Here is a 13,552-nt window from a genome sequence, read left to right as displayed (position 1 = left end):
AGACTGCCCAAGAGGAAGATGACAATTTAGAATACCAGAGTAGGACAGTTTCTTATTAGACAGTCCCTCCCTGAGATTAGTCCCTTCTAATCTCAGAAGGTTCTTGGTTTTCACTTGAATAAAAACAATAATAAAACATAGCTCAATATTTTTTTAGCTTTCATCTTGCGCCAGGGTCCAAACTTTGTATGCATTTTCTTATTTATTCCCTGTAAAAACCTAAGAAGCAGATAACCTTTTTATTCATTTACTCAATTTTTTCACTCAGATTTAAAAAACTGCGGCTTAGAGAGATTACATTACCTGCCCACATTACTCAGCTGGGAACAGGTGAAGCCGGGATTCAGACCCGGGCAACTGGACTCCAGAACCCCTCCCCCTCACAGCCACATAATCCCATCTTTTCAGCCACCCTGTCACGTGGCTGCACAGTCTGTCTTTTCCTTCTCAGTCACAAAGGAGTTACATTCTTTGTGTATAGTTCCGTCTCCTTTCCGATAGTCACAATTAAAACGAGAATCACCTGTGAAACACTAGGGTCCCATATAGTACCTGTTGGGTGGAGAGCTGTTTGGCATAAAAGCTGTGGAATATACTTGGTCACTAACAATGTGATTTTTTTATAAATCAAACACCCTCATCTTCAACACCTAAAATAGCATTTCTCATTGCCCAGTCTGTACAGAGACTCTAAAAGGCACAATAAAGGAAATAAAATTAAGAGTTCCTCCTTTTGCTGCCAGAAGAGAGAGCATTGGCAATTTCCAAACTACTCATGTTTTTAAATTGACTTTATACATTCCAAACAACAATGAACAAAGACAGTCCAATATGTTAGTAAAGTAAGTGTGAGTGTCTACATGCTGGAATCCAGAGGGTGAGCTGGGGTTGGGCACTGAGAAACCCACCTACTCCTAAAAGTATTTACCCCTGTGCCAGTCAGATACACACCTATAATTCCCTCAAACATTGTTGAAGTTACTGGTATGCAAGCAATCCCTAATACTCTCTCATATGTGCATAGTCCTTTAATAACCCAGTAGAGATTTGAATAGTCTTTAGAGATTACAAAGCACTTTTACTTCTCTCACCCTGTCATCTTAAAAACACTGTGGGGTTGGTATCACCTTTCTTACTTTATATGTGAGGATTTTAAAGCTCACTAGTGATTAGCAAAGCCAGGGCTAATATCTAAAGCTTTTAACTCCAAGCCCAGTTGTCACGCAGGGTGTCAGGTGGGAGACCCTGCTCTCTGTGCCATTTGTCATGCAGGGCAGCCTTCAGGGTTTCTAGTCCCGCCCCCACATAAGAATGCAGGACATGGTGAGGCCAAAAAGGAACATCCACGGTGAGGCCAAAAAGGACTCCCCATAGGTAGGGGAGTCATACCACTATATTCTCGCTGGCGGCTGGGTTGGAGACACAGGAGGCAGGAGCCACACGATCCGCAATCCACACTCCGCCGCCTACTAACTTAGCCACCATCTTCTTGCTAGCCCCCATTCGTCCTGCTAGCGTAGCCACAGCAGTTATATTCATGGCCGGTGGCTCACTGGTTACAGCTGATGGCCAACTAGCCACAGCTGATGGCCATCGAATCACAGTTGATGGCCATTTATTACCTGAGCAAGTACCTTTCCATGTGAGGCCAAGAGCCTGGAAACTGCACTCCTGGCTCTGTCCCCACACCAGTGTTCTCTGAATGTAAGATATTTGCAGTTATCAATACGTCTTACACAATTCCTTCACCTGGCAGAAGCCCAAGCCCAAGCCCAAGACAAAAAAGTTTTGATAGGTATACTGAGAAGAGCCAAGTCTGGAGGATGGCATAAGGAAGAAGGAAGGCCCAAGCAGGGTGACTAAAGAGCTCCTCTCTGAAGAGCTGGGAAGGGAGGCAGCTGCCTGACCACCCTGCTGGGCCCAGGTGCACAGCATGTACTCTTGTGAAAAAGTATTGAACTGTTATCTGGAGCCCTGGGTTCCAATTCAAATGGGTTAGTGAGTCACCCTGGGCAAATCACACTTGTCAGGGTCTCAATTTCTCTGTGCAGAAAAGGAGAAAGAGGCCCTCTGGTATCTCAGGTCCTCTCAAGTTCTATACTTGAGTCATCTTTTGGAATCAGTAAGTCTGCATGTGCTGCTATGGGACCAAGAATGTTTTTTGGTTAATAAACATTAGCATCATGAGTTTAGCTAAGCTGCTCCATGGTATTGCTGCTTCTTGGGTGCCATTTTGTTTGGCCAAGTGACCTGCTGGGAACCTTAAACTGATACTAGCCCCATCACACAAGTGTATGTCCTAGATAACAGCCCACAGAGTCACAAACAAATGTTAAGTTCCTTATTGCCCAGCAGTCCTTGTGAGCAACAGTCTCCCACTCCCCTTTCTTACTTCACCCCTTAAGTAAGATACCCTCAGTTTACCAAAACCCCTGCTCTTTTTGGATTGTATTGACCAATTCTGCCTTAATCTAAGAACCTCAAAGCACTCCATGCTGGAGCCTAATAAAGGCATGTTCCCCACGCCTCTCACTCTGTCTGAACCTTGCTTGACTTCCCAATGTGGCCCCTCAAAGCATGCTGTGTTATTCCTGTGAATAATAAACTTCTCTATTTCAATTCTGTTTATGGTCTTTTGTTGAACTGCAGCTCACCATCTAGCACCTTGTGTTCCACTTAACAAATGTTCATTTAACAAATGTTCATAACAGTTAGCTACTACCATCCTTATGGACAATAATCTTGGCTGTGACTCAGATACATGACAGTGCCCCTCACCCAGAGCTAAATTAAGGCATATTTAGGCTGCCTGTCTGCTTCCTTGGGTTGTATTTCATGGTATTGCAGTTCTTACCCAAAAGACATCCGGATGCCCTCGTTTCACTCATTTTTTTTCCACCTTAACTCAGAACTACTTTTGCCTAATTATTCCTCAAATAATCCAAGTTCCTCACACTGTTGTTTCCCAATATTGGAACACAGGATGGCAGGCAACCAGCTCCATTTCATAATCAAATAGAGGAATTTCAAGGCAATTTCCTCTGTATTTTAATAAGGATTCCACTCCTACCTCAGTGCCTTGTCCAGGCTTATGTTTACCAAAAATGAAATTACTGCTTTCAAATGTATCTGATTGAGTGCTTTAGTCAAGTAAGAGCTGATTGACTGCTTGAACAGCACTCCTCAGAGCTCTGCATCTTGCGCACTTCCTGACATTCGCACACTTGCTCTTGTTTGTGTCTTGATAAGGTGTCCTTTGCCAACATTCATGGGAGGGCTATAATTCCCTCATCAGATATTCATTTTAAAACATCTGCCATCTCTACTACAATCATTCCCTGCCTTTAAATGAAAGTGGTATAAATACATGTGTGTGTGCACACATACCGTGATTCCCAGAAAATAAGACTGGTTTTATATTGATTTTTGCTCCAAAAGGCACATTAAGACTTATGTTCAGGGGACGTCATCCTGAAAAATCATGCTAGGGCTTATTTTCTGGTTAGGTATTATTTTCAGTTAAACATGATATATATGTAAATATAGGTATACATGTATGTGAGTATGTATATAAAATTGCACATATCTTTAAAGAAAGTGCCCTCCAAAACTATTTTAAATTACCCACAGGACAGCCAGATTTCTTCAAGTTGAACAACTACCTTGAGATCTCTGGGCAATACTAGTGAGAGTATTTCTCAGTACTCCTGCATTTTGATTTTTCTGAAAACTTCTTAACAAGTAGTTAAAAGTTTTAGTACAACAGAAGACACAGGCACACTTTTGTTTTGACTTATTTGACCAAAATCCCAGCAAATTTAAATTACCACTTGTCTTAAGTTTTAGAAAGGCACATACCTCTTGAATATTCCGTTTCTTTGGTAGATGCTGAAATAAGATCACTGAGAGCAGCCCCTTTTTTGGAATGTACTGGAAAGAGGAGCAAGAAGAATATACTGAAAGTGGAGCAAGCTAGTTGATATTTGAAGTTATTCTAATTGCAGCACTCTACTTTTCCTTTAATTGGAAGCTGTCTATTTCCTACATCTACCCCTCCCCAATACACACACACACATACACACACACTCAGGCACTTGGTACACATACATGCATGCACATGTCTCACATGCAGTCACTTGTGGAGGCAACAGTATTCCTTTGCTAAAAACCTCAAGTCCTTGGTTTGCATACATTTTTCCCTAGCCACGTTACATGAAAACCAGGTATATAATATTAGCTTTCTTATTTCCCCAGCAGTTAGATCGATAATTGCTAATGATTTAAGGTCTCTTTTTTTTTTGTGGCTGTTTTCTACAGAGTCACAAAGGCAGAATCCATACCCTTACTCCAATGTAATCTTGTAATCAGGGCCTCAGCTAAAACTTGGGTCTGCTCCACTCTGCTGCCTTTAGCTGTCATTTGCACTGCTATCTGGCTGCTGTAGGCATCAGGCCTCATTGCTTTGTGAATTCTTCTTGTACTAAAGTTTGAACACTGCCAGGTATGTATACTTTGTAAGTCCAATGAGCGAGCACATCAAATGGACTTTCCGAGAGAAGTCTTCCCCTATGATTTTTAACATTTCCTTCCCTCTGCCTGGAGCACGTTACACAGTACACTAGGCTAGATGTTCTGATGGCTTCTTCCCTGGTCTCCTCACGGGGGGATCTTATGCCTTCTGACTCCTGCCAGGTCAACTCTTCTGGGTAATGTCCTGAAGCAGCGCCACTTGATCTGTCACAATGCTGTTTGGAAATATCTAAGTGACCACATTGTCTTCTGAAGCAAATCCAAACTTCTCAGCCTGAAATCAATGTAGTTTATAACTGCTCCTCAACTCGTCTTCTGGTTTACGCACTCTCCACCTCTTAGAAAGACAATAATTTAAGCACTTTAAATTTAATCCTCCTGATAATCCTTTGAGAATGGTATTATCCTTGTTTTTCAGATGAAGAAATTGAGGCTTATAGAGGCTAAATAACGTGCCCTTAATAACCTGATGTATTTCATCTCCTAGGGCTGCTGATGTTACCATAAACTTGGTGGCTTAAAACAACAGAAATTTATTTTCTTGAAGTTCTGAAAGCTAGAAATCTAAAACCACATGTCAGTAAGCCATATCTATTAGAAAGCTTCAGCTGCTGATGGTCCCAGGTGTCCTGGGCAGTCCTGAGGTTACTGCTATGTCACTACAGTCTTTGCCTCCATCTTCACACAACCTTCTCCCTGTGTTTCTTCTGTGTCTAAATCTTTCTCACCTTTCTCTTTAAAAAAAATACCGCTAAACAGTATGGAGGTATCTCAGGAATCTGAAGATAGAACTACCCTATGATCCAGTAATTCCACTCCTAGGCATCTACCCAGAGAAATCCAAAACTCCAATTCAAAAATCTGTATGCACTCCTACGTTTATTGCAGCACTTTACACAATAGCCAAGATATGGAAACAACCGAAATGCCCATCGGTCGATGACTGGATTAAGAAGCTGTGGTACATTTATACAATGGAGTACTACGCAGCCATAAAGAAAAAAGAAATCTTATCATTTGCAACAACATGGATGGATCTAGAGAACATTATGTTAATTGAAATAAGTCAGAAAGAGAAAGACAAGTACCATATGATCTCACTTATATGCGGAATCTAAAGAAAAGAATATGTGTATGAACTAATCAGAAACAGTTTTGGGGACACAAAAAACCGAGAGTTGTTAGATGGGCGGGGGGGAGGGGGTTGGGGATGGGGGGAAGGGTGAAGGGTTTGGGGGGCGGCTGGTGACCACAGGATGGCCTCAGGGTTTTTTGAGAATTACTTTGGGGAATTTATTCAATAGTGTTTGGGGATTTTGTTGGGTGTCCGATGGACATGTGTCCTGTTTGGGAGACCACCTCAGGGATACTGTGGATGCCTGGTCATGGCATTGTACACCAGAGGCTGGACATTAATGAATGCCAACTATAATTTTATGTGTATAATGTGATGGCTCAGTGTGAGGTCGGGGTGGTGGTGGATGGGGGGAGGGGGGTTCACGGTGTGAGGGATGTAAAAATAAAATAAAATAAAATAAAACTATTATAAAAAAAAAAACTAATAGATCAAGAAGCAGCCAAATAGCATATTACTTGGAAATTTGGAAATAACTACCAAAAGAAGCAAATAAAAAATTGTAACAGTTGCCCCTAAGAAGCTGAGCTGGGAAGTAAGGAGGGTGTGTGACCTAAGAATATTATTTAGTCATTTTAAGGCTATCTTAAGGCTATTTGATTTTAAGGCTATTTGATTTCTTTTTCTAGCTATGTGTATGTTACTAATACAAATTGAAAAGTTTATAAAATGAAATATATGTGTCAAATTATCTATTAAATAGACAACATATGTTTCTGTTTAAATGTATTAAATGTCCCTGGTCCTAATACTCAGAATAAGAATCAATGACAAGTATACATTATCAATAAAGGATTTTAATTTCTTGCCAACTATTCCATTCTCGTGGATTCATGTATCTCTTTACTTTCTGAGTCAGATACTGCTAAACAGGAATTATGTATTGAGTAATTACATGTATATCTATTATATGTATACATATCACATAATCAAAAATAAAGTATACCTAATTGAATGCGAATGTGCTGAGGACCATTTACCAAACTGGTAATTCTATGCAACTTGTTCATATTAAAAATTACATAAATAAATTTTCTGAGGAGTAAGTCTTAGAAAAAAAAAAATACCGCTTATTGAATTTAGGGCCCACCCTAAATCCAGGATGATTTCATCTCAGAATCCCTAAGTAATTACATCTATAAAGACCCTATTCCCAAATAAGGTCACATTTTTTAGGTAGACATGAATTTTGGGGGAGAGGGAGCCACAATTCAACCCACTATACCCAACAACTAAGAATTTGAAACTATGTCTATCTGACTCTAAGCCTCATATATTTAACCACTTCACTTATCCACCTCCCAGAAAGTCCTGGTCAAATTGAACTCTCATTTTTCTAAACAGGTTTTTCTCTTTCCTGCCTCTCTGCCTTTGTTCATGTTATTTTCTTTACATAGACCAACCTCTCCCTTTTTCCTTCCTTTAACCAACCCTACCTATGGAAATCTTGAGTAGTCTTCAAGATCTGGCTCAATGCCACATCCCCCAAGAAGACATCCATGATTGCACCAGTCACAGGAAATTCTTTCTTCCATCCACGTTCAAATTATCTTACTTTACATATTTCTGCTGATCCTTCTCATTTTCTACATCATATTCTAGGTTTTCGTGCAGTTGTCGTCATTTACCACAATTCCCACCACTATAGCACAACTATAATATAAGCTAACTCTATCACATCTATATCATAAGATTCTTAATGGCAAAATTGCCTTTCCCACCAGGCATTCTCCAGAGTACCTTGCACAAGCAGTAACTCCATAAATTTAGCCAAGTGTATTCATAATCATCTGTCTCTCTCCTTGTATTGAAAACTTCATGTAAGATGCTTAAAAACCAAACTTGCCCCAATTCTACCACTTAAAAAGTAGTCCAATTTATTTTTCCACATCAAATTCAATCATTTTAATAATAAATTTTCCTTCATTTCAATATAATCTAATGGCAGCAAATCCAATCCCTTCCACATATAGTCCTCCCAGTTTTGTTTTTTGTTTGTTTGTTTGTTTTTTCATTTTTCCCCAGTGTCCAACACCACTTTCTTTGGCTTTTTAGGACAAATTTGCTACTCTCAAGGCTTTGAGGATCAGAATAATGCCTTAAACATCATTTATATATATATATATATATATATATATATATATATATATATATATATACATATATATATATATATATATATATATATATATATATATATATATATATTCCCAGCACCTGGCTGTGCCTGGATGCCCAATAACATCCGAAGAATACATGAGTGAATGAAGGTGTTCATGCTGCATTAGAGTAGAAGTGGTCAGCATTCTCTGAATGATAGCTTACACTTTTCCAGGTCTCACATTATCCTCACCACACCCCTGTGAAGTAGGTATTCTTGTTATCCTCGTGTCACAGATGGGAAAACTGAGGCTGAGAGACTAAAGAAGTTAATTTTGGACACACATCTAGGAGGTGATGAAACCAGATTGCACCCAGGTCTGTCTGACTCCAGAACCATAGGTCTTAACCAAAAACATCTCTCAGGAATACCTCTCAGGCTGGAATGCAACCTGCATTGTCCTGCCCTGACTCAAGCTGAAGGAGCATTGGAGTGACAATCCTGAACATGCCCATAAGCTTGGGAGGCTTGGGAACTGTTGGCCATTGACTGGGAAGGTCTGAAATAAATGAAGAGGAAGGTCAGATCTGTGAGAACAGAGAATGGTGTAAATAAAAAATGTGTACATGTGGGGTGGGTAAGTGTTGTGGCATGTGTGGTGTGATATATGTGGGGTGCATATGTGACATGTAGGGTGTGTATGGTGTGGGATGTATTTGCGCCATGTTTGATATACGAGGTCTGACAATTAAGTTTGCGAAGTTGTTGCAACAATGTTGTTAACCTTTTTTGATATCAGAGGGATTATTCACTATGAACTATTACCAACTAAACAAATATTTAACCAAGTTTACTGTTTGGAAGGGCTGAAAAGGCTGTGTGAAAAAGTTAGATGACTGAACTTTTCTCCAACAATTCATGGCTCTTGCATCACGACAATGCATCAGCTCACACAGCACTGTCTCTGAGGGACTTTTTAGTCAGTAAACAGATAACTGTACTGGAACATCCTCCTAATTCACCTGACCTGACCCCCAATGACTTCTTTCTTTACCCGAAATTAAAGAAAATGTTGAAAGGAAGACATTTTGATGACATTCAGGACATTAAGGGTAATATGATGACAGTTCTGATTGTCATTCCAGAAAAAGTTCCAAAATTGCTTTGAAGGGTGAACTAGGTGCCGGAGTCGGTGCACAGCTTCCCAAGGGGAGTACTTCAAAGATGACCGTAGTGATATTCAGCAATGAGGAGATATGTAGCACTTTTTCCAGGATGAGTTCTCAAACTTAATTGTGAACCTCATACACACACACAAACACACACACAGACACACACACACACATGAGGTCTGACAATTAGGTTTTCAAACTCATCATTAAAAAAGTGCTGCATGGTTGAAAAAAAATGGCGGCGTGAGGTGAGCCTCTGTAACGCTCCCCTGGAATTTACAACGAATCAGACAACAATAACTCCACAAAGGACTCCTTGCACAGCAGACAGGCAAGACGAAGAGGCCCACTACTGAATTCACCTCCAGGTGGGTGATTCGCGCGAGCGGGGAGGAGGGAGAGCAGAAGTGCGGAGACGGAGCCGCGCGGGCGCAGGACAAAGACCTAGCTCAGTGCTCGAAGCCTGCTGCTCCTGGATCTTCCGCAGCTGCGGGAGAGGGAAGGACTCGGACTGCTAGGGCTCTGCTTACGACCCACAGGGGAGAGGGGGCAGTATATAGCACGGCTGAACCCAACACTCCCAGCAGCAAAGACTGAAGGAAGAAGGCTGAAATCGGTGGTTTAAGCCCTCACTGCCGAGCGGAGAACGGAAGCCCTAGGCACGGAGACTAGCCGCCCCCTCCCCACCCTCCCAGAGCTCGCCCCGCCCCCACCTGCCAGTTGCTAGAAGCGATAAAGTAGCAGTGTCGGATCAAAGGACAGAATATTTGCTGCTCTGAGCACTGTGGACCGCAAACACAGATTCACAGCTCAACTAGTTCCGGCAAAGGGGAGGGAGCTGTGGAAGCAGGACTGGCTGTGGTCGTGGTCGCCGCCATTGCTCTGGGCCACCTCTCACAACTCACCCTGCCCCTGGCCCCACCTATCTGGGCGGATCCCTGCAGGAGTAAACAGAACTGCTGAAACATAGGGGCTCTGAATCTGGTGCAGAAAGAGCTTTGGAACTCCAAAAGCTCTTCGCATACCTATCAACCTGTTGCAGAAGCCACTCCTGTAGATGTCTAGGGAGAGAAATACTAAATCAGTGATTGCCATGAATAACCAAGGCAACAAGATAGCTCAGAAAGAAAGTGAAAAGTCTCCAGAAAAGGAACTTAGAGATATGGACATTTGTGATTTAAATGACAGAGAATTCAAGATCACAATTCTGAAAAAACTGAACGAGATGCAAGAAAACACAGAAAGGCAGTTTAATGAACTCAGAAACACAATCAAAGAACACCATGAGCATTTTACAAAAGAGATTGAAATTTTGAAAAAGAACCAAATAGAATTTCTGGAGATTAAGAACTCAATAGAAGAAATTAACAATAAAATATCCAGTTTAGGTAGTAGAGTTGACCAGATGGAGGAAAGAATCAGTGACATCGAAGATAGGAACCTGGAATTTACACAGATGGAAGAAGAAAGAGACTTGAGACTTAAAAGAAATGAAAGAACTCTATAAGAACTTTCTGACTCCATCAGAAAGAGCAATATAAGTATAATTGGCATACCAGCAGGAGAAGAAAGAGGGAAGGGAACACGGAATATATTCAAACAAATCGTCGATGAGAACTTCCCAAACCTGTGGAAAGAACTGGATCCTCCAATCCAAGAAGCAAATAGAACACCTAATTACCTCAATCCTAACAGGCCTTCACCAAGGCACATTGTATTGAAGCTGTCTAAAATCAATGACAAGAAAGAATCCTGAAGGCAGCCAGGGAAAAGAAGACGGTAACTTACAAAGGAAAGCCCATTAGATTATCATCAGATTTTTCAGCAGAAACTCTACAAGCTAGGAGGGAATGGAACCAAATATTCAAACTATTGAAAGAGAGAAATCATGAGCCAAGAATAATATATCCAGCAAAGATCTCCTTTAGATATGAAGGAGGAATAAAGACCTTTCCAGACATCCAGAAGCTGAGGGAATTTTCTAATACACGACCTGCTCTACAAGAAATACTAAAGGAGGCTATTAGACCACCATCAACAGGGATAACTTGTGGCAACCGAAACATAAAAAGGGGGAGCGTAAAGGCCTGAACTGGAATATGGGAATAGAGAAAGTAAGCGTACTGAAGAAACTAGAATACTCTAAATATCAAACTTTCTTTTAAATAAACTCAAGGGTAACCACTCAAAAAACATCCAAATCTGAAATATATACTGTAATAAAAGAAGAAACAGAGGGAAACATCATAGAATACCACCACCCAGAAATAACAAACAACAACAAAAAGGCAAAGAAACAATGGAGACAAAGCCTTACCAGAAAACTAAAGACAGAATGACAGGAAATCCTCACATATCAATAATCACCCTAAATGTAAATGGACTGAACTCACCAATAAAGAGGCACAGAGTAGCAGATTGGATCAAAACACTAAACTCAACCATATGCTGCCTACAAGAGACACATCTCAGCTACAAGGACAAACATAGACTCAAAGTGAAAGGGTGGAAATTGACACTCTAAGCAAATGGTACCCAGAGAAAATCAGGTGTAGCCATAATGATTTCTGATGAAACAGACTTCGGGTGAAAAAGATAACAAGAGACAAAGATGGACATTTCATTATGGTACAGGGGACTATACAACAAGAAGACATAACAGTCATCAATATTTATGCCCCCAATCAGGAAGCACCGAAATATACCAAGCAACTACTAACAGAACTGAAGGGAGAAATTGACCAAAACACAATTATACTAGGGGACTTAAATACATCATTGACAGCTATGGATAGATCATCCAAACAGAAGATAAATAACGAAATTGCAGCCCTAAATGACACAATAGATGAATTGGACATAATTGACATATATAGAGCACTTCATCCTAAAACATCAGACTATACATTCTTTTCTAGTGTACATGGAATATTCTCAAGGATAGACCATATATTGGGACACAAAATCAGCCTTAGCAAATTTAAGAAGATTGAAATCATACCAAGCATATTCTCTGATCACAAAGCTTTGAAATTGGATATCAACTGCAAAAAAAAAGCAGGACAAAACACAAATACATGGAGATTAAACAACATACTTTTAAAGAACGACTGGGTCAAAGAAGAAATTAGAGGAGAGATCAAAAGATACATAGAAACAAATGACAATGAAAATACATCCTAACAAAATTTTTGGGATGCCGCGAAAGCAGTTTTAAGAGGGAAATTTATATCATTACAGGCGTATCTCAAGAAATAAGAAAAATCCCAAATAAATAACCTCATGTTACACCTTAAAAAACTAGAAAAAGAAGAACAAGCGAAACCCAAGGTCAGCAGAAGAAAGGAAATAACAAAAATCAGAGCAGAACTAAATGAAATAGAGAACAAAAAGACAATAGAAAAAATTAATGTGACAAAAAGCTGGTTCTTTGAAAAGATTCACAAAATCGACAAACCCTTGGCTAGACTCACTAAGATAAAAAGAGACAAGACACTAATTAACAAAATCAGAAATGAAAAGGGGGAAGTTATCAAGGACACCACAGAAATACAAAGGATTATCCAAGAATACTATGAAGGACTATATGCCACCAAATTTAATAACTTAGAAGAAATGGACAAGTTCTTAGAAACATATAGCCTTCCAAGGCTGAATCATGAAGAACTGAAAAATCATAACAGGCCGATCACCAGTAACGAAACTGAATCAGTCATCAAAAACCTTCCCAAAATCAAAAGCCCTGGACCAGATGGCTTCACCAGTGAATTCTACCAAAGCTTCAAAGAGGATCTAATACCAATCCTGCTCAAACTCTTCCAAAAAACTGAAGAAGAGTCAGTACTCCCTAACTCATTTTATGAGGCCAACATTACTCTGATACCAAAACCTGGTAAGGAAAACACAAAAAAAGAAAACTACAGACCTATATCTCTGATGAATACAGATGCTAAAATCCTAAACAAAATTCTAGCAAATCGAATACAACAATGCATTAAAAATATTATTCATCACGACCAAGTGGGGTTCATCCCCGGGGCACAAGGATGGTTCAACATTCGCAAATCCATCAATGTGATACATCACATAAACAAAATAAAGGACAAAAATCATATGATTCTATCAATTGATGCAGAAAAAGCATTTGATAAGATACAACATCCATTTATGATTAAAACATGTACTAAAATTGGTATAGAAGGAAAATACCTTAACATAATAAAGGCCATATACGACAAGCCCTCAGCTAATCTCATAATTAATGGTGAAAAGCTGAAGCCCTTTGCTCTACGTTCAGGAACACGACAAGGTTGTCCCCTATCACCTCTGCTTTTCAACATAGTGTTGGAAGTCCTCGCCAGAGCTATCAGGCAAGAGAAAGAAATAAAAGGCATCCAAATTGGGAATGAAGAAGTTAAATTGTCACTCTTTGCAGATGACATGATGCTATATATTGAAAACCCTAAAGACTCCACCAAAAAAGCTATTAGAAACAATCAATGAATACAGTCAAGTTGCTGGCTACAAAATCAACGTACAAAAGTCCATTGCTTTCCTATATACCAACAATGAAATCTCAGAAAAAGAGATAGAAAAAACAATTCCCTTTGCAAT

The sequence above is a fragment of the Rhinolophus hipposideros genome, assembly GCF_964194185.1.
Source record: "Rhinolophus hipposideros genome assembly, chromosome: 13".
NCBI classification, from domain to species: Eukaryota; Metazoa; Chordata; class Mammalia; order Chiroptera; family Rhinolophidae; genus Rhinolophus; species Rhinolophus hipposideros.
The sequence above is the reverse complement of the archived record's forward strand: the minus strand, read 5'-3'. Positions refer to the sequence as shown.